The sequence below is a fragment of the Cavia porcellus genome, unplaced genomic scaffold (assembly GCF_034190915.1).
Source record: "Cavia porcellus strain 051 isolate PalLab524CR breed Dunkin Hartley unplaced genomic scaffold, mCavPor4.1 scaffold_1, whole genome shotgun sequence".
Lineage (NCBI taxonomy): Eukaryota > Metazoa > Chordata > Mammalia > Rodentia > Caviidae > Cavia > Cavia porcellus.
Genome location: NW_026947484.1, coordinates 180,424,538 through 180,446,172, shown reverse-complemented (window position 1 = coordinate 180,446,172; position 21,635 = coordinate 180,424,538). Strand labels below are relative to the sequence as shown.

At 44.2% G+C, this 21,635-nt stretch overlaps 1 long non-coding RNA gene across 12 annotated transcripts in view; it reads left to right on the top strand.

Annotated features, from left to right (window-relative positions):
- The window catches only part of LOC134478764 (uncharacterized), a 49,806-nt gene extending 29,443 nt beyond the window's left edge, over positions 1-20,363 (top strand). For 6 of the 12 annotated variants that reach the window (XR_010051656.1, XR_010051639.1, XR_010051642.1 and 3 more), the window contains 3 exons: positions 12,178-12,321; positions 19,377-19,587; positions 19,687-20,363. This is a non-coding gene — a long non-coding RNA (uncharacterized LOC134478764). Of the gene's footprint in view, positions 1-12,177; positions 12,322-17,803; positions 18,284-18,775; positions 18,924-19,376; positions 19,588-19,686 lie in introns of all 12 variants that reach the window. The other 6 variants (XR_010051664.1, XR_010051643.1, XR_010051662.1 and 3 more) reach the window with 6 other exon arrangements.
- Positions 20,364-21,635: the final 1,272 nt, after the last annotated feature.

Genomic DNA, 21,635 nt, shown 5'->3' with positions numbered 1-21,635 from the left:
CTTCTGGAAGATAAAACAGGTACAACTCTTGAAGACATTGGTATAGGCAGACTTTATGAATAAAACCCTGATTGCACAGGAAATATCACGAAGAATCAACAACTGGGATCTCATTTTATTAAAAAGCTTTTGCACAGCAAAAGAAATCATCAGCAGTGTAGCGACAACTCAGAGTGGAAAAAATTTTTTGCCAGCTGTTCCTCAGACAAAGGACTAACGTCTAGAATATATAACTCAAAAAAATCAGACCCCCCAAATTTAAAGATACTACCCAAAAAGGGCATTAAAATGAAGAAGTAGAAATGGCAAATAAACATAATGCACAGATGGAAATTAAAAACAACACTGAGATTCCCTTTCAATCCAGAAAGAATGGCTATTATCAAGAAAATCAACCCTTCTCCACTATTAGTGGGAGTGTAGACTGGTGCAATCTCTGTGGAACTCAGCATGTTGATTCCTCAGTAAACTAAACCTTAGAGGTTCCATTTGACCCAGCTGTCTCCCTTCAGGCTATCTTCCCAAAAGAATTAAAAGCATCATACAGTTGTATATACACACCTATATTTATAGTAGCATAGTTTATAATTGCAAAATCTTGGAAAAATCCCAAATGCCCATCAACTAATGAATGGATAAAGAAGATGTGGTTTATTTTATACAGTGGAGTACTACTCAGCCTTAAATAAGGATAAACTTGAGACATTTGGAGCTAAATGAATGCACTTTGAGACCATACTCATAAGTGAAATAAATCAGACACACATGTAATTATTGCATTGTATCTGTGGTGTGAGATACCAAAAGTGTAAATGAGATATAATAGATATTGTCTAAATAAGATATAATAGATAATGTGAAATAGGAAGGAAGAAAATGTTCAAATGGTTAGGGAAAATGGGGGAGGGGAGGAAGAAAGGAAGAAAGGGAAAAGAAGAAAAATGTGAAAATAAGGAAACGAAGCTTCTGTAGCTAAGGAGGGGTAGAGGGATTGAAAGTAGGTAGGGGAACAGGAAGAAAGAATCACAGTGTATCACGGACAGGTACAAATTCCCTATGATGAATGTGATCATTCCGTATATCTAAAATGTACCAATAAGCTTAATTAATTTAAAAGACTCATTCTATTTAACATTAAAAATAGGCTCTTTGTCAGTCAGACCTCAATAGAGAAAAATGAAGCTAGTAAATGTGATTTTTTCTTTTATTTGGATATTTTATCTAGCTAAAGACATGTTTTTCAAAGCAATATACTTACTGTGTAAAGCAGCCAATAATTAGAATTATCCTTTTATTTATTTGTATTATTTATTTAAGTTTATTGGTACAGTTTAGATACACATCATGATCACAGTCATTGTAGGGAAGTTGAACCTGCACATGACATATCTTGATTCCTTTTTCCCCCAGTGCCTTTTTCTCCTTTGAAATCCCCTTCCTCTCCCCATTTACAAGTCTCTGTAAAAAAATGAGAATTATTCTTTACTGCACCAGGCATCTTTGATTAGAACCACACATCTTTTGCCAACCACATCTATGGGACTTTCTTTGCCACATGTGGGTCCTGGAGAGGTAAAAACTGCATTTCCCAGACTCCCTTGCAATTGGAGTTTTGGAATCAAATTAAGTTCCACCAATGAGATGAAAGCCCAGGAGGCTGGGAACTTGGAAGAGAGTGGAAAGCCACGGTTCGGATCTCATAGCGTTGCCAAGTGAAGCTATAGACACACACGTGCCTATGGACTGACTCAGATTTACAGCATGGAACCTGGTCACTGACCTTTTTGAGAACAAGAGATCTTGAAGGTTTATGTCAAGTAACAGCAGTAGTGTTCTGACCTTTGAATCTCAACTTTGGTGTGCCCTGAACCAGTCATCACTAGCGTGGCGCCTCTAGTCTACCAAGGGTCATATAAATGCCTCATTCCCTGTATTAGTCTCCACTCAAAATGCCCAGAATGGCTTCTTTTTTTTGAGACAGGGTCTCGCTGTGCAGTTCAGGCTGGCCTTCAGCTCACTTTGTAGCCCAGGCTAGTCTCGAACTCGCAACGATCCTCTCACCTCAGCCTCCCGAGTGCTGGGATTACAGGTGTGAGCCATTATGCCCGGCTCTAGAATGGCTTCTTTACTTGTGTTAGCACCTATGTCACACAGTATAAAGGGGGATTAGATAACAGGCAATAAATACAAACTCCTGGAAGTGTGTCACTGCTTTTTGTTTAGGTTGAAGCATGTTTGGTACTTATGTGGAATAATGTGTTAAACTGGAATTGAGATATTAACAAAGGTAATAAACACACAAGTCCGAATCTCAATTTAGAAACCAGAAGAAAGAAGTAGAAATAATAATAAAAAACAACCATGTCTCTTAGAAGAAGATAAGTACTACTAGAGATATAAATAGAACATTCCTCCAGGCCACTGAGAAGGTGAAGCTCCTGCTGTGGGTTAATGGTCTCCCAGCCTGCCACGCCTCCTCCACATCACTAGCTGCTGTACACCCTGGACCAGTCACACCTGGTGCCTCGCCATATTGGATCTGCCATACCTTCAATCTGATTTTCTTTTATAGAACACTCTTCTTTCATCTTCTCTGGCTGGAGGACCACATCCATCCTTCAGGTCCAGGCTTCGGCATCTTCTGCTCTATAACAGAATCACACAGTATTTCTCCCTCTTGAATCATCACTTACTGATTAACTGCGCATTAAAAACATATCTCATGATTTCTTCATAGTCTCTGCTTGCTACTTTTATTAGAGAATAGATCCTTTCAAAGGACAAATAACTCTACGAAGAGTCACATTCCTTTTTTTCAGGGAATTTCTTTAGGGTTGCAAAATACTTTAAAATAAAACTTTCAAAGACTCACCATTTATTGGAAGAGTTTGTCTATAAGCTTACATATTTGTACATATTCTCATATTCATGTAGACAATCTCCGCCTGCACTCAGGAATTTTCTCTAGAGGCCCAGAATCCATAGGATTTGCCAGAATGACGGTCATGCTGAGCTCTGGATGAGCACAAGAGGAAGTGAGCAGCTGCATGTCTTTCTGTGAAGACAGATGCTTTTCTGACTGCTAAATTAATTCATATACAGAGCGCTCTTGCCGCTTGCTCAGGATCCTGGGGGGGATTTAGCATTACCAGTGTTGTTATGGCACTTTCACGGAATGCTGTATATTTGAAAAATAGTAACAATGACTTGTTAACAAGACTGTTTCAGCAATGGTTTTGGTTCACTTTGTAAAGCACTGGCAACAGCATATAATATTTATGGGATTACAAAATCTCATTAAATGAATACAATTCTATTTTCCCTAGCTGAATGCAACCAACATTTATTAAGTGTTGACTAAGTGCTATGCATGTGCTCAGGCTACATTGAATGAATGAGCATTCATTAAGTGACTACTATGGCAGTCACCGAGTAAGCATTCCACTGAGTGAACCCATCAGGGGCCTCCTGGTAATGCGAGCAATGAGCAGCATGAATAGAATCTTATGATACATCTGTAATATGTCAGACATCACATGTGCATCCCACCAAACGGAAAAATGTTTGTTAAGCAATTTCTGCATACTAACTATCAAACTAGGTACTTTAACATACATGACCCTATTATAGACAGCTAAATGAGATAGAAATTAATAGGCAGGCAGAGAAGACTAGGCCCTCAGGTGAGTCAGTACAGATGAGAACGTATCAAAACTGTGGTGCACAGATGCCTGGTGCACATCTAAAGAAGGCAAGACGTTGAAATTAAAGTTACAACGGGCACATTACCTACTTCCCTGAGGGATAAAAGGAAGTTTGAAATTGTAATCTAATGGTTACCTTCCTTTTGGGATTTCCCATAGAAGTAAACTAGGGGCGGATCATCCTCTCTCATCCACTAAGACTAAGACTAAGACTAAGACTAAGACTAAGACTAAGACTAAGACTAAGACTAAGACTAAGACTACATATTATCTACCAAGGTTAATGACGTCATCCGTATACCCTTGCTATGTGCCCTGCTTTATTATTGGATCAATTTTAGCTAAATGGCTGCACTTGTCATCCTATTGATTGATTATAGTTTGACCCACATTGTTACCCAGCTTATGACTTTTGCCCCTTAAAAACAGTCTCAGAAAGATGACCCCACAGCAACCCACTTCTGTCCCCTAGGAGCTGGTCCTGTTTCCCATTCCTATCTCCCGGGTCCCAATTGTGTGTACCTCGTTCCTTGGAGCGCCTGTGCTCCCCTCTTGAGTATATCCTATCTCTCTCAAGAAATCTTCCCCACTCTTAACCTCCATTGTTCCTTGAAATTTATTCCTCAGTTTTGGGGAACATAAACTTGGCATACCAGGTTGGGAGTTGTGTGTCTCCTATATTAATCCAACTTAATCTTCATGACTATAATGGAGAGGACTAAGTATTATTAGTTCAAAGATGCGTGTTTCATGCCTAGAGCTCTTATCAACTGAGATTTGAACTCATGTTTCCTAACTGTACCTAGTGCTCTTCCTTTTGACCTTCATGATGCTTTATAGAACTCAATTCCACAGCATTGAAATAAATGAGGACTGATGGTACCTTGATTATCACCAACTAGAATTCAATCTCCATAATATCTCAGGGCAAGAATGCAAGTTGACTTTATTTATTAAAAATAGCCTTTGGAGCAGTTAAAGTCTCAGGTTTTTGATCTCTGATCTCTCCATTTTATAAAGTTGTCGGTCATCAGTTAAGTGAGGTCGCAGGGCTATAGAGACAATTCTCATTGTGGTCCCTAAATCTAAATAATAGTTTTGATTCAAGTAAAAGACAACAGAAAGGGTACTACCTGAGAAAGACCATAGAATTGTCTTGCTGGTTTTTCAGGCCGTGTCTTAGTCAGTTAATTAGTCTGCATATGTTCACTAATTGCTTGGTGCATACCAGACATATAGGCACTTCTTGGCTGTGTGGTTTTGGGCAAGTTACTTACAGTATTTTATTCTTAGGCCCTTTATCCAGAAGAAAGGCAGGTACTTATGAGGTATCATTAATTTGTGTTTTTTGTTTTGTGGTACCAGGGATTAGACCTCACACTTGCCAGGCAGGCGCTTATGCCACTGAGCTAAATCCCCAGCCCCATATTTGTGTTTTTTTAAACTATTTATTTATTTGTTTTGAGACAGGGTTTTGCTATGTAGTTCAAGCTGATCTTGAACTCACTATATAGTCCAAATTGACCTTGAACTTGCAGTGATCCTCCTGCCTCAGCTCCAGAATGCTGGGATTATAGACGTGTGCTATCATGCCTGGCACTCTCTTCTTAAACTCTTAATATGCAGTTTCTCAAACTATAAGATAAGTTTGTGTATTTATTTTTGGGGAACTAGTCTTGCTAAGTAGTTCAGGCCTAGAATTAATGATTCTTTTTCCTCAGCCTCTTGAAAGTGTTGAGATCGTACGCAATGCTACCATGTCCTGCTAATGTTATGTGCTATCTATCTGCCCATCTTCTATCACTATTAACCTATCATCTCATTATCTGTCTGTCATCTATCTGTCTCCATTTATATAAACATTTAAAAATGCTTTTCCTGGCTTGTTATTTTTCTTAATCTCTCAAGCCTAAAATGTAAGTATATGAATCCCACTATACAGATGAAAAAAATCAAGGCCATGGGTCTGCTGGTCACACAGCTGATAAGATGGTAGAACTGGGGTTTAATCTTAGCCTGACTTCAGAGGATTGTTCTCTTTTTTTTAATACTACATTGGGTCTGCTTAGACTTTGATGATAAAGTGTTTTAAGCACTCCTGAAAAAAATTGATTCCAGCAATAAAACAGCAGCATGACCCTAGAATAGGATTGGCCCATCACTTAGTTTACTCTGAAAGAGGCATTCCGACATTGATTTGAAACAGAAAAAAATTAATCTCCAGTAGTGATTAAAAGAAAGCTGTACAGGCTGGCAACACTGCTGATACCCTCGCAAACACCCTTCTGGCTTGAGATGAAGGGGTGACGCAGAGCCTGGAGCAAAGGCAGAGGAGCCTGGCTCGCAGTAGCTCTTCAGTTCTCTCTGCTTCTATCTGGGCTCCTTTCAGAGTTCACTTCCTTTCATCTCTAAAATAAGAGAGCTGACTATTTGTCCAGTGATTGCTGTGGAGGTTACATAAGAAGTGTAGGTGAATGCATATTGAGACACGGTTAAGTAATGTTTAACTAAACAGACTTTTATTGAGTGAGTCTCTATTCAGGCACTTTCTGAGTACTGGGATAGGGTGATAAGTGCACTCATGTGTCACTTAACCATGGGGTATGCTTCGAGAACCGTCAGGCGATTGTACTGTATAAGCGCTGTACAAGGTACTTAGTAAAACCAAGATAGTTATGAGTTCAGTGGGCAAGGCAAGCTCATGGGATCACCACCGTGTGTATGGCCAGAGGCTGATGGATGACGGAATGAACAGCTTGTGCCTAATGAGATATTCTTTCAGAGAAACAAGTGTATTAGTGGCAGATGGAATCACCATAGAGGAGGGATAGAAGCCCAAACAGCGAAGTCTCATTAGAACCCTAAGGCTAGCCCAAGACAGCTGTGGCGTTTGGGGCATAAAAGCATAATTTGTCTCCTGGGTGTGGTGGTGCACACCCAGCACTTGGGAGACTGAGGCCCGGGGAGTGCCACAAGTTCAAGGCCAGCCTGGCTCACGTACGGAGTTCAGAGCTACCTGAGCTATATCATGAGATCCTGTCTCACAACAACAACAGCAACAACCCAGCCAAACCAGCCAACCAAACAAAAACCCGTGTACAGAAAATTGGCAAGTACAGGAACATGTGGAATATCAGGTTTCCCACCTATAACCTGGAGTTTGTTTCACGGAGGCCTCCTTGGAAGGTATTGAGTTAGTGGGGTGGGAAGAGGAGGGAAAGGAAAAGCAACTTTTCTGCCCCAGCAGGGAGGAGATGCGACTGTCCTGCTCTTTCCTGCTGCTGCAGCAGGTCATGGAAGCACTCATGGCAGCACAACTGTGATGCACTGTGCTATGGAAAGTATCTCTGTGGCTAACACACCGATTCCTTTAAAAGCACGTAAGACCACGAAAAGAATCCCTCCCTGTTTGTCCTTGTAAGAACAGAGGCCATGCATTATCACGTCTTTCAACCCAGTGGTTCGGGTTTCCTCCTTGTGGCAGGAATCAGAGTCATTGCATTTCTCTCGGTGCTTCTGGACCCAGTGACGCTTCCAGATATATTTATACACTGTCACTAGGGTTATGGATGAATCACCCCGATGGAGACTCTCCCCTCCTCCAAGTTCTCGGGACAGTACTGTGGTGAAGTCTGGTTAGAATTTTAAGACTATCACAGAACAGTTGTGGGATTTGGGGCATTCTCAGAAATAACTTGGGCAAGTTACTTACAGTATTTTATTCTTAGGCCCTTTATCCAGAAGAAAGGCAGGTACTTATGAGGTATCATTAATTTGTGTTTTTTGTTTTGTGGTACCAGGGAATGAACTCACGACCTCACATTTGCCAGGCAGGTGCTTATGCACACCCAGAGTGAGTACAGATTCTAGAGAGAGAATCTGTAAGTCTGTGAGTATGCGGAATCTCAATTGTCTTATCTGTAAAAGTGGGGAACTATTATCTTCAGGGGTTCTGTGAAGAACAATTCTGTGTCTTAGCACTTAGTGACAGAATCCTTGGTAGGGTTGACTGGTAACTCACATTGTAGTAATTCAGTAATGTCAGCAGTAGTAAGTCAATATAGTGTGTCTGTGTATGTGGAGTCAAGGAGCTACAAGGGCCCCATTTTAGGGACTGATGTTAGGTTCTCTCTTCTGTCCTCCAGGACTGGAGCTTACCTAGTGTAGGGGAAAAGCCAGCTTGGGTACCATGTTGATTCTTTTTGCAAGGACCCACTGGTATGTCCTGTGCTATGTTATCCAAGGTAGTAGGTATGGAGACACGTTTCCTGCTTCAGAGCCATCATCACGAACCACAGCCAATACTTAGTCTTTGCTTACGACATACACAAGATTCTGGAAATACTCTACTTTTATCACTTGGTTTCTAGGTAAGCTGACTTTGCCTGCTATGATAGCTCCTACAGTGCTGTGTACATAGATTCCCTGTTTACGAATGATATCTACCTTTTCCTAATCTAAAACAAATCTGTACTCACTCTGGAAAAAGCATTCCTTCTTCAGGGGGTCATTCTTTGCTGTAAACCTAGGAAGGGCATTTGGTGCTGCTTGGCAGGAAGAGTCACCCTGCTGAGGTATGGGTGGAATACCCTCGCAGCCTCTCTCTACTTCCCACATAAAGTCCATATCTCTGACACTGCAACTTAAAACGAACTTGGAATCACTGCTGTTTGTCAAACCCTGCCCAGGACCATGTAGGTGAGAGGGACTCCCATAGCCATATCTAGTAATTTCCTTTGTCTGCCTTTTCCTCCTGGGTCGAGCCCTTTTGCAGTGGACTGGGGAAATATTTGCTTCTGTCCTTCACTGAAATGACTAGACTAGAACCTTGCACTTCAAAGTGGATTTGTTTAAATACTCTCTTCCCAGGATTATCCTTTAATTCTCCAGCCTTGGGTCCTTTGGCCAGATCCTGGGCTGTGATGAAAGTGTCACCCAGGGGGTGGCCAGTCATCCCTGCAATGAGCCCACAGGCCAAAGCAGACAGGTGTTCATGCCAGGAAGACCAGCCACGTGCCAGACCTTCCTTGGCTGAGGGTTGTGCACGCGATACAGTGGGGAGCATATAGTCAGAAGCCAGCCTGCCTCTCTCAGCACCTTGTTCTCCGCCCTTTTGAAAAGCTGACCTGAAAACCGTATTTGGCCTTCGTCAGTAATAAAACCTGGATTTCTTATTATCTAACTGCTTCTCATGTACTGCATTACTGAGCAACGATTTGTGGTAAAGATTATTTTTGTGTGACAGATAGGGAAACTGAGGTGGAGGGGATTCTGGACTTTGGGCAGACAATTGGAAAAGAACTGATGGGAATGTTGGTGGCCCACGTCCTTTCCCTACACACAGGCCCTGGAGGGGAGCGTGATCCAGGAAGTAATGAAGCCAACTGCATCCAGTCTGAAGGAAAAGCATCTGCTGAACAGATGCCCGGGCCCCTGGCCTCATGCCACGAGGATATGGCTTTTCTTGGTGATGATGGCAATCTTGAGAAAGCACTCCATGGCATACTCATGCTTTTACTGTGAGTCACTCTGTGACCCTCTGGAGAGTTTATAACTAGGGAGCCATAGCAATATACCTATGGCTCCTACTTTTTATGCCCCAGCAATCCAGAACAGCAATTCTGTTAAGCAGTATCCTCCCAATAACATACGGCATTAGTGGAAAGTCACATATTCCATGTTAATCAGAATTCTTAAAGGAACATGTAGGCTGATTTACTAATATCTCCAGATAACCTGTGTTTTCTTTTTTTTTCACGTGTGTGTGTGTGTGTGTGTGTGTGTGTATCTAAGAGTCATACTATTAATTCAGTCCCCATTGCTGACTTTCAGGATAGGAATGCAAGCTCTTTATAAGGTACCTTCCGAGTGCCCACAATCTACCACTTGCCTGCTTTTCTCTCAGGCTCATCTGCAGACTTTACCTATTGAAATCCATGCTTCAATTGTGGCAATATCCTCCTATTTGCAGAAGCAGTCAGTGGCAGGCTTTGTGTGTGCTGTGTTTTCTCCTTATAAAGCCCTTCCCTGCTGTTGTAGTCAGGGGTTGTGAGAACAATTAGAATCAGGTCACGGAATTTATAATATTATTTTATGATGGTCACCCAGAATTTAATACAAGAAAGTGCAGGAAATTTCTCCATAACGCTGAAAGCCATAATATTCAGCTAAGGGCCTAGATCCCACAGCAATGTCCTGCATGAGTCCAGATGAAGACCTAGAGTCCATGACAATGTCTCCCACAAGTTCAACTGGAGGTCTACAGCCCATGAGAAGGACCCATACCAATCTGTTTTATGGATCTATACTGGGAATGCCCAAAGGTCAGCAGTGGAAGCTAGAAAGCCGGCGGTGTGAAGGAGCTGGGCTGGTAGGTTGAGGGTTCTACATTGGAGCTGAGAAGTCACACTCACCACAAGGACCACGGCTGTCCTGAAAAGCACCACAGCCATCCTCAGCAAAACAGAGGTCTCGAGCTCCTCCGATGATAAGAGCAATCTAGTACATGCCAGAAAGCCAGCATGATGAGTTTGTCCTGGAGATTAGACCGCACATGTCTTCCCCTCAGGAGCCCGGAAGTGATGCTCCATGTAAGGACCAGAGCTTCTACAGAGTGAACCACAGCCACTTTCACCAACAAGGTCCCGAGCTCCTCCGATTACAGTGGTCGAACTCACACTGTGAAGCTCGTAATGATGAGCTCCTCCAGGAGAACCAAAGGCTCAAACAGCAACACTTAGAGACACCCATGCCTCCCACTCATCTTCTCCATGTCTCTATGCTGGCAACTTTGCTTAGGTGGACCATCTACACTCAGCCTCACACTGATTTATTTCAGCTGGTGTTAAGCTGACCACCAGGTTTTTATTTTTTGGCACCTGGGAGCAAACTCATGACCATGCACTTGCAAGGCAGGCTCTTGTGCCACTGAACTAAACCCCTGGCCCTGACCATCAGTTTTTAATCCATAACACCTACCTATTTCCTTGCCTAATCCTTTCACATTCTCCAAGTCTCAGCTCTAAGAATCTCTCCCTGGTGTCTTCCTGACATCTTTACTCAGACTGACTTACTTTCTTTCTTTTATCCTTCCATAGCCACTTGTAAGATACACAAATGGATCTGTAGCCAGTTTTTTTGCAGGGGGAATCATCTGTTTTCTTATCCTTCTTCTGTATGATCCCCAAGTGGGGGGGGATGTGTCTTATTTTTCTCTGAGCATGCAATATTTATCAGATAGCTTGAGTCACTGTCAGCTGTAGGATATATCTAGCATCCCTGCCCTGGGCAGTAGCATTGGAGTGAGGAAATTCACTGAGTAAAATGAAAATTGGTGACTACAAGTTGATTCAAGTTGGCAGGGCTTCCAAGAAGGACACAGTAACCAGCTTTAGGGGTCTCCACTGTTGATTGTAGATAAACAGTTGTGACTCAATGGAGAGTCTGGTATCCCTGTAGGAGAAACATGTCAGGACTTTGTAGGTCCTGGACTGGTCCCTTTGCTAAAAGGAAGGAAACTAGAGTCTATTGGATTCAGTCTCTGCCCCTGAGACTCATAGTCCAGTGGGAGAGATATGCAGATGAAGTGACAATTATAGAAATGATTACAATTATAGTGGGGGGGTGGTTTGTGTGTGTTTGTAGGAGAGCCAGGCAGGGAGCATCAAGGGTGGTGGTGTGAATTCCTTTGGCTTGTAATGGTGACAACTGAGCAATGTAGTAAGCACAGTATTACATGATGAGGATCTGATTACATGATGGGAACAGCATCAGCAGAGAAATCAACACCCTCCAGTGTGTGGAGAGCTTGGGGTGGGTGTGATGATTGTCCAGCCGGGATGCAGTGTGGCTGTGGTGGAGGCTGAGGCATGGAGAGCTGCAAAGAGCAGTGCAAGGAGGCTGTCTAGGATGCCGGGACATCCTGATGGTGACAGAAGGGGTTGGAGCCCTAAAAGAGTCTCAGGACAGGAATTGCATAGCTACATTTGGATTTTGAAAGCCTACTTTGGCCATCATGAGCTTCATGTATGAAAGCGTATGTTCTCGCCTTGGTGGCGAAAACGGAGCTCACGGCCTCAGCTCTGCAGATTTCTTGGATATTCTACGTGTAAACCTCAGCTTGCCTCACGCTACTGGCAGATTATAATCCAACTGCCCAAAGAGAGTTACTGTAGCCAGTCAACACTCCTCAGCTCTGTATGTAAATGTGCCTGCTTGCCTGTCCCTCAGGCAGCAGGACCTGTCATGAGAGAGGGCTGAGTGTGTCCCAGGGAAGACAGGCTGCTTGTCGTGCAATTTCCTGGACCTCATAGGCTTTGCTGTCCGTGTGGTCTCAGACCCATCCTCTTGTCTCAGTTTACCCATTTAGAAAAATGAGGGAACAGTCTGTAACTGCCTTGGGTGCTGTAAGAATTGTAAATGTGTGTGAGGGATTTGCAGAAAATAAACGAATGACTTTCTCTACCTTCTTCAGTCTGTAACCAGGACTCCTGTACAGATGTGCTGTGATAAAAACACCGTGTATCCTGCCATCAGCTCTTCTTCGGGGTCTCATGTGTCTTTGTGCTTCAGCTTGGCAGAGGTCATTGCCAAGAAAGCACTTTCTATTCCTTAACTGGTAAGTTTTCTCACCTGTAAAGTACAGCTCTGTGACTTGAGAATAGTGCTTAGCATGGAATGAGAGAAGAGCCTGGAACACAGGACTGAGGCAGACAGGGTTTGAATTGTGACTCTGCTCTTTACCAACAATGAGACTTCAGGTAAGTCCCTCAAAGGGCCACAGTTTCCTCAGGTTGCCTTCCCTGGTGTGAAGGGAAAACAGGCCACGGGTACAAGGGGCCAGCACACAGAAAGGGCTTCCATGCCCTGTAGTTGGGCATTTCCTTGGCTTGACCCTATGGCTCATCTTTAAATACTAACCGCGGAGCCACTCTGCAGATGAGATGACCTGCCCAGCAGGGCTGAGGATGCAAGCCTATCACCCATGTGACACATAGTACAAAGTCTTGGCTTCGTGGTGTCTCTGGGATGGTCGGGCAGACATTTGGAGGGACCATGAAAGGTTTGCAGCTCCAGTGCTGGGCCACAAACAGACAGCAGTAGCAGCAGCACCATGGAGAGGCAACTGCCTTTGGGAGCTACAAGGTGTGCTCCCCTGGGGAGACCTTCTAAATCTGAAGGCCATTTCCAACGTTTATAAACCATTCACCCTGCCTGCCCTGTAACCACAATGAAACTAGATATGTGGTTTCAAATGTGACCTTTTTGGATTGTTTTTCAAAGAAATAAAGAAAATGGAAACATATTCTCTTCACCTAAAAATTCTGAGCATCCCTTAGAGGCAGCAGCCTTTGAGGTCAGGTGCACTCAAGACCCTAGAGTACTAAGACCTATGTTCTGGCTATAGGAGGGATCAGGGGTTCCCATGGAGCCAGAAATGTGACTGAATTTAGAGATGTCATACAGGTGGCCATTCATTCACAGGTATATTCATTAAACCAATATTCACTGGGTACTTCCTGTGTGCCGGTCTTCCTGTTGCTACTGGGAGCACAAACCTCACAGTAAAGCTCCTGTCTCAGAGGAGGTTATGGACCAGGAGTGATAAAGGCAGGGAGCATGAGAAATGCATGGGACTAAGGTTTGTGCTGGGTTTTCTGGTCCTCACGATTGATCCCAGTAATTGCCAAGAGCCATCACTGAAGGTTTGGGGGAGGCAGAGAACTTGGAAGTGGCTCAGAAGGATGAGTAGGATTCATCAGAAAGTTAGGTAAGTCTTGCTAACAGCCACACTGAGAGCTATGACTTTCAGAAGTCGGTGGAAGACAGTAGGCAGAGGACTCTTATGCCCAGATTAGAGAGGGTGGCCTGTGTGCAACCCTGAGAAACCACCAAGGTAGGAGATCAGAAGATAACGCCGACTTCTGAGCCTTTCACTGGAGTGTAATAACTGTAATAGTTTATGTTTAACCTGCATTGTGCTGCCAGGAGCTTGGTTTAGATTAACTGACAGAATTTTCATATTCACCCTTGTAAAACCAAGGAGTCCCTGTTCAAGACCACATAGCCAGAAGGTGGAAAATTAGAGTCTCAAATACTTATGAACGTGCTGTCCAAAACCAGGCTCTAAAATCTAAGTCACTGGGGCCTCAGAGAGACAGGAAGGCAGATGCCTGGGTTGCCACCTCCCATGTCTACCCTGGCCTGACTGTTTTGCCCTTGTTGTCTAGCTTGCCTGGGTCTTTCAGGATTTCTTTTCTTCTGCAAAATGTCTTTTGTTCTCTGAGTTTCCCTTCTTTCCAAAGTCTCTGCTTTGCATCATTTCCACCATTGCTTTCTAGGTTGTTTCTGCCACAGTTCCATCCCCTTGTCTAACGTGGCCTGTTTCAGCCTTGCCTAGGAGACCCCATGTATCTGTGGGAACCACAACTGTCTGCAGCTGTTCAAGTCTGCACTGATCAAATCATGCTCTTGGGCCTCTAGTTTAGGTTGGTCCTGCTCTGCACGAGCTGGAAAGGAGTGATCAGAGCCAGATGCTGCTTTAGTGTAAGTAATGAAGTTGGCCTGCCATGGGTCTGTCCTCTGGGCTCTGTCACCGCAGAGCTTGGAACAAAATGGAGGAGAGAGCGATGGCCGAGAGTCTTGTCCTAGCAGAGGGACTTGCAGGGGGAAGCTCCAGAGACAGCCTCTGCCCCAAGGAAACAGAGCACCAGGCCTGGACTCTGTGGGACTGCGCCACACCATAGCTGTGGGGAGCAGCACAACCTGATGTAAAGGTGTGGCCTGGCCTGAGGCTGTGGCATGAGGTCACACATTCTATGATCCTGGAGTTAGACATTATGCCTTATGTTTGAAAACACCACTCATGAAAGTAGCACCTCGAGCAGTCCCATTTCACAAGTGACACAGCCGTATCAAGGGTACTGTGAGCTGGATGTGGTGGTCCACACCTGTCATCCCAGCACTCTGGGGCAAGAGGATGTCTGAGCCCAGCCTGGGAAACTTTGCAAAATAGGGGACTGTGTCAAAATAAAAATAAAAAAGGAACGAAAGGAATGCTAGACAAGTGCTCCACCACTCAGGACCATCCCTAGCCAGGACCAGGAATGTAGCTGATTGTTAAGGTCCTGGTTTAAAGCCTCAGTACTGGAGAGAGAGAGAGAGAGAGAGAGAGAGAGAGAGAGAGAGAGAGAGAGAAAGAGAGAGAGAGAGAGAAAGAACTGTCCAGGCCTCTCAGGCCTCTGCCTTTGTGACCACCACCTGGGGCTGCTGTTTACGGGGTGCCCCCTCTACAAGATGTCAAGGGCTCCCTAGCTGGCACCAGTTGCCACTCGGAGAATGGGGGCCTCCACTCAGTGAAATAACGCTCAGAATTTCCCCTAGAGATCTTACCCAAATCTCTCTGCCCTCACAAGCATTAGGATCCAGAGTAAGTTAACTTCATCTTCTGAAGTCTCAGCGTCTGTACCCATAACACAGGCCAGCTCTTCCGGTCACTTGGGGTTCTTGTGAGAATTAAATGTGGTTGTGGGAGTTTTGACTTTGAATGTGGTGACAGGTCCCATTGAGCAACTGGGCACCAAGCCCTGTGTTAGCATTCTGGAGACACTGAGACCTGTGGACAGCACCCTGTCCTATCTTTCTTCTGCCCCTGGGCTTCACTGTCGTATGGGCCTCCTAGCTTTGGGGCTCCTCAGGCATCCTTAGCAGCCAGTGCTTTGATGCTGTTGAGATGCTGTAGCACGCCAGTGCTTTCTTCAATCTCTTGAGGTCAAGGATATAAGCTTTGAGAGGTTTGAGGAACCCAGAGACATACTTTCATGGCCCTAGCTTGATCCTAGTTAATGCTTCTGAGGCAGAGTGATTTAAAATACTAGTTTGCTTTTATCTCCCTGGATTTTCTTCTTTCTCTTTCTCTTTCATTTTCCCCCATTCAATGTCTGTGTTTCTTTATCTTCAGGTTTATCCAGAAGGCTAATGGCTGGAGGTTGGAGGCTTAGGCTAAGTGTTGAGAAATCAAACTTGGGGAGTTTGGGCAGGTAATAGAAAAGCAAAACACAGGAGAACAAGCTGGGTATAAGTGTAGTAAGTGGTGGTAGGAAAGCATGCTGGCTCCATTGGAAGGTATAACTATCTACCTGCTCAGCCCAGTGATGTCAGAGCTTTTGACTTCAAAAGAAGAGAATATTGTGAAATGAAAATGCCTAGTATGAGATCTCTGGATTTAAAATTTTGGCAAATAATTCATTTTTTCTGAGCCAGATGCAGGCAAAACTGCTGGGAACAAAACAAAACCATTGATAGTTGTGGTCAGTCTGGTACAGTCAAGGATTTAAAGAGAGATGGACAGAGAGGATTGGCTCTGTGGATTTAGAGGAGAGGGACCTGCCCCCCAATCTTGGACTGTCCAGCTACTTGGGGTACACTGTCACACATTAGGAGGCTGGCAGTACCTGTGGGGTTTTTGTTATGGCTTGTATCTACATATTCCCTGCAAAGCCTCAGAGGCTCATAAGTGGGGCTTTTTAAAACTGGCTGGATCTAGGGTGAGTGGTTCTGTGATTAAAGGTGTGTGGTATTAAACCAATCCATTGATTGGAATTAGCACAGTTCTAGGTGTGGCTGAATGGATTTACTGAAAACAGGTGCTCCACCCTCAGTGCAGGAGGCACCATCCAAAAGGTTTGTATTTTGAACGGGTACTTGTTGCTGCTGCTTGCCACTTGCTGCCTTCTGCCTGCCACGCCATGAACTGTTTCTCCTCTGCCACGTCTCTGTGCCACGCTGCCCTGACTTGGAGCCTTCCAACTATGGATCAAAACCTCTACAAAGTGTGAGCTAAAGTAAACCTTGTCTCCTTTAACCTATGAGTGTAGGGTGTTTTGTCCCAGCGACAAGAAAAGTAACTGTCCAGTGAACCTGCTGCCACAGGATAAGGAATTAGACCTAAAGGGATCATGTGAGCAGGACAGAGAGTGGACAGAAGAGACCAACCATACTTAATTATAGCAGTGAGAGGCTGCTTGCTCCAGGATTGTATTTCAGGTGCTTTTCTGATGCATGACCGCAGCATAAGGGATTTGATGCATATTGAACTGGTGCTTATTGGTACCCATAAAGTAGGAGGTACCATGCTCAGGGCTTGGATCTTTGCTTTGTTTAAATCTTACTACAACACTTTAGAATAATCTGAGGCTATTCCTGTTTCATAGATGTAGACCAGGTATATCTGTGTAGGTACTACCCAAGTACTCTATTTCTACTCAGGTGTTTTCTTAAGGAATGTGACGGTTACCTGGTAAATTTCTTCTCAGAAAAGAAGACAAGGTCATATGTGGTGGTGCACACCTGTAATCCCAGAAATTTGGGAGGTAAAAGCAGGAAGATTGTGAGTTTGAGGACAGCCTAGGAAATTTAGTGAGACCCTGCTGGTGGGAAAAAGAGTGCTTTTTGTTCACACATCCAAATAGATAGTCATTCCTTGCTTGGCCTGATAGTGATCTCCAGAAAGTCTGTGGTTTGCCCTGCATTGCAGATCGATGGTGGTACTGTTCCCCTCAGTGATGATAAGCTCATGATCACGTGTTGAGGAAAAGAACATGTTACACAGGGATCTGGAAGATAGCACATTGTGGGAAATGTCACTCCTATGCTTACTCTATTTTACATAAAGAACTCAGAGTGGGGAATTCAGTCTTTCTTTGCTAACGTATGGCAGGAGGAAAGGGCCGTGTAAATCATTTGCACAAAAGTACGACCATGCTAGGATAGTGCTGAGGTGTTGTAAGAAGCTGAAGGTTGTCATGGATGCTGCTAACTGGGGAAGTAGAGCATGGCTGGCGGGTCTCTCTCTTCCCTGGAGAGGACAGCACTGGACTCCACCGGACTCTGGGTCTCAGGTAGTGTGTGCCCGTCCTATACTACTCACCAGAGTCATGATCCAAGAAACACAAAATACTCAGAAAGGAGGCACTGGAAAACTAATTTACAAAACATTATAACTTCCGAATGATAGATTCCATTCTTATACATTCTTTGGTAGTTTTTTTGTTTTTGGTCTCTTCTACTAACTCCGTGTTTTTGTTTTGAACTCTTTACAGGTAAGAAAGCTAACAACAGGGAGATTCTATTTGGGAAGAAAGAAACAAGGAATTCTGGAAGGATCCAGGTTTTGGAATCAAACAGACAAACCTGGTTTCCAGTCTTACTGTCATCCACTCATTTCATAATGTTATGGATTAGTTATTGTGTGCTAGAAACAGTGCTGTTTGTGGTTGATATCATGAGCATATGACTTAGTTATACAGCACTCCATGCCTCAAAGTTCTCTACACTTCGTTTAATGATCTGCTGTTACCATCCTGAAATACTTTTTTTGAGACAGATCTCACTATGTAGCCCAGGCTGTCCTTGAATTTGTGATCCTCCTGCCTCGGCTTCCAGACTGCTGGGATTACGGGTGTGCACCACCATCCCTTGCTGTGATGATTATGGAGTAGGAATTCTGCATTTTCATTTTTACTTCACACTGAGACCTGTCAGTTTTGTAGTTGGTCTTGATCTTGGTGAAGAATCCAAAGGTGAGCAAAAAATAGTCACAGTCTCTGCCCTAGCAGAGAGTAGAGTGTAGATTAGTGGCTTTGGACACCTCACATCCCTTTCTGTTTCTCGGTTTTCTCATCTGATGGTGGTTCTACTTTCACAGAGCTGCTGTGAGCACCCGCATTTATTTTCCTGATGGGTGTTAAGCTGGACTTTTCCTGCCTCCTCCTTTGCATTGACCTACCTGGAGCTTCCTCCTCTTCTCTCTCCTCACACATTTGGCACTTTAGGGAGCAGACCTTTCTGTTAGGAACCTTTGTCTTCCACTCTGCCATTGAGCATACCCAGGGCCCTGAAGTGCGCCAAGCCTTTCCCACTGGAAAGCCAGCATTCCTGCAGTTCTGTGGATTTGCCATGGCAATGCCCTCACGGAGCCATGGATGATTCTTTATGCTGGTGAAGCCCAGGGGACCCTCATAAAGCTGAGTGTCATGGACAGATGGCAGCGTCTGATTCACAACATCTGTCAGTGTTCACCATCAGGGAGACCACAGCCAATCAATTCTCAGAGCCTTCTGGTTGAACAAGGCTTCAGGCCACTGCTGGAAACCAGACCAGAGCTGTTGGCAGTGCCAGACATTTTTCAAGGAAATCCAAGCGATTCAACATAATCTGTGGGTAAAATTTTTCCTGTGTTCCCCAATTTCTCTGAAAAACTGTGCACACTGTCAAATGATAGTGAAATAAGCAATTTATGATTGCCCTTGAGAGATGGATGTCTAGCGAGGCAGTTAGATTCCACTATGTCAGAGGGACAGAAGAGGACAGCATGACTGAAAAGCAAGAGCACAGGTTTTGGAATCAGCAACCCTGGGTTCAGTTCCACACTATGCTAAGAGGCTGCTTGCTAAGGGTTGTACATTTATGAATTTCCTTGTGGCCCATTTCCATGAGTAACTGATGCTGTTATCACATCAGTCCTTGTCACTGTGACATAGTAAATTGTCATATGTCATATTTTCTATGTCACTGTGACAAAGAAAATTCAGTGTGTGTTAGACATTACGTTATATCACTATCTTGTTGAATCCTTATGATATGGTCACAATTACTATCATGCCCATTTTACAGATGGACATTCAAAGCGCATTCCATATTCCAGTTCCACAGCCCTGGCAAACAGCATGCAGCTCACCCTGGGAACCCTGAGATCTCTGATGTGGCTTGTCTTCATCACAAGCCATCTCTGTGCTTCAAATTGGGCAATTCTTTCTCCATTGAGTTTTGGCTGTGGAGAGTGCTGTCCAAGGAAATGACCCCCGGCCAGGTTCCCTGCCTCCTGGTGAGTCTCCTGCTGATGACCCGGCTTTATCATGTTTAACTCACTCTCTTCCCTTATTCTCACCGTCTTTCACTTACCTGTTCATCTACTCATTCTTAGATTGATGAGCAGACGCCAGCACTAGGAATAGAATGGAGAACATGACAGGTGTCAACGGCACAACCCAATCTGGAAGAGAAGAGGAGGGGAAGTGAGTCCAGCTGCATGCTGGGAAGCCACAGGACAGAAGGTGGAAGCAGGCTGAGGGCAGGAGGAAGCCTAAGGGAAGGTGACATCCGAGCCAAGTCCAAATGGACAAGTCGCGGTCACATGGATCAGCATCTCCTCGCTGTTGCAGGGAAGGACCGCCACCTCCTGAGCAGAGAATTCAGCTCTTCGGTTGTCTGGCCCCTACGTCTTTCTGTGGCCTCATCTTCCATGCACCTCTGCGGTGACAAGCACTCCAGACTCTGCTGCCTCGGAGCCTCAATTCTGACCTCTTTCCTCCAGAGTCTTCCCTTTCTAGTTACTGATCCCCTTTTCATCTTTGAGCCCACCGTGAAGCCTTCCCAGGTTTCTCAGGTCACAATCCATCTCTCTTTTTGGCTTACCGGGAGGGTGGGAGCCTGGGCCTCGGGCTTCATTCTGTCCATGTTTATCTCCTTCCGATGATGACCCCAGCAGACTAGGAACCACATTTTATTCAGATTGCAATGTCTCAGTGCTGCTGGTAAATGAATGTAAGTATGAATCAATGAATTAGTATCAATGAATCAAAGTATGAATCAATGAAATGAGATATGTGTGTTGTGATTTTGGGTGCAGGCTCGATAATAAACATAAGCTCTTATGGTGTTAAAGAAAAAGACTCAAAGTGAAGAGAAAGTTGACAGGTGAAAATAGTGAAAATAGAAGTATGTTATGAGCACATATGAATCTACCAAATGCATAGCCCACTAGAAAAGAATAAAAAAGAAGAAAGCATCAAACAGAAGAATTTCACATGCAGTTCATAGTAAATTTTTCCTAGAGTCATTTTGAGCAAAACATATTTTCTTGCTTTTTTTATTTTCATAGGCTGGATCTAAAAACCAAGTAGCAAAATATTAGCTACCATTTACTGAAAATTCACTGTGCATCAGACATTTTGCTATGTCACTGTCTTGTTGAATCCTTATGATACGGTCTCAGTTACTATCAGGCCCATTTTACAGATGGTCATTCAAAGCACAGAGAAGTTCAGGAACTTTAGAGCTGGAGTTTGAACTATTGCAGTCTGACTCCCAAGTCAGAGCTCTTGACCTTGGCAGTTGATTCTCTCACTTCCTGTGCCCCACTGAGGGTTGGGTCTTGCCTTGTGCCAGAAGAACTGGCAGGTTCCTGGCAGAGGGTGTAGCCATGGCCTTGCAGCCTTGGCGAGAATTCCTGCTCCCTCTGGCTGACAGGGCTTTTCTGAGAGAAAACCGTTCTTGACAGCAACATGCATGGAAGGGTCCAGTTGATACAGGCTCAGTCAAGGAATTCCAGTTACCACCAACTGCAGTGTAGCTTCCTGGGCCCCTCCCTACGCAGGGAAAAGGCTGTGACCAAATGATCTCTCTGTACACTGCTCAGCATTTTGCAATCTCGGCAGGGCCCAGAGTGGGGACGGAGATTCCAGTTGTGCATATTTCTAAACACACATGCTCCTGACATCTGTGACCCTGCTGTCAGTCGAGGTTTGTACCAGTGTGGTAATCCATTTCAGGGCTGCCAAATAGTTCTCTTGAAAAACATATTGGCCGCTCACCCACTTTCTGCTGTTGTGTTTTGAACAAGTGTTTCCCAAAACTATTTCTTAACCATACCAAAGGGTTGGGAGAAGAAAGAAAAAAAAAAGAAAAGAATGGGACTGTAGAATCTACTGGGATGGAAAACACACACACACACACACAAAACCTCCACCACCACTATTATTAAATTTGGTCTCTGGCTCTGGGCCCTTCAGAATTTGAAGTCAGAGCTTCTAAGCAGGTGGCTTTTCTTTGGCGAAGGTGATTAGTATGGTTACTGTGGTTGAGGGGATTTCT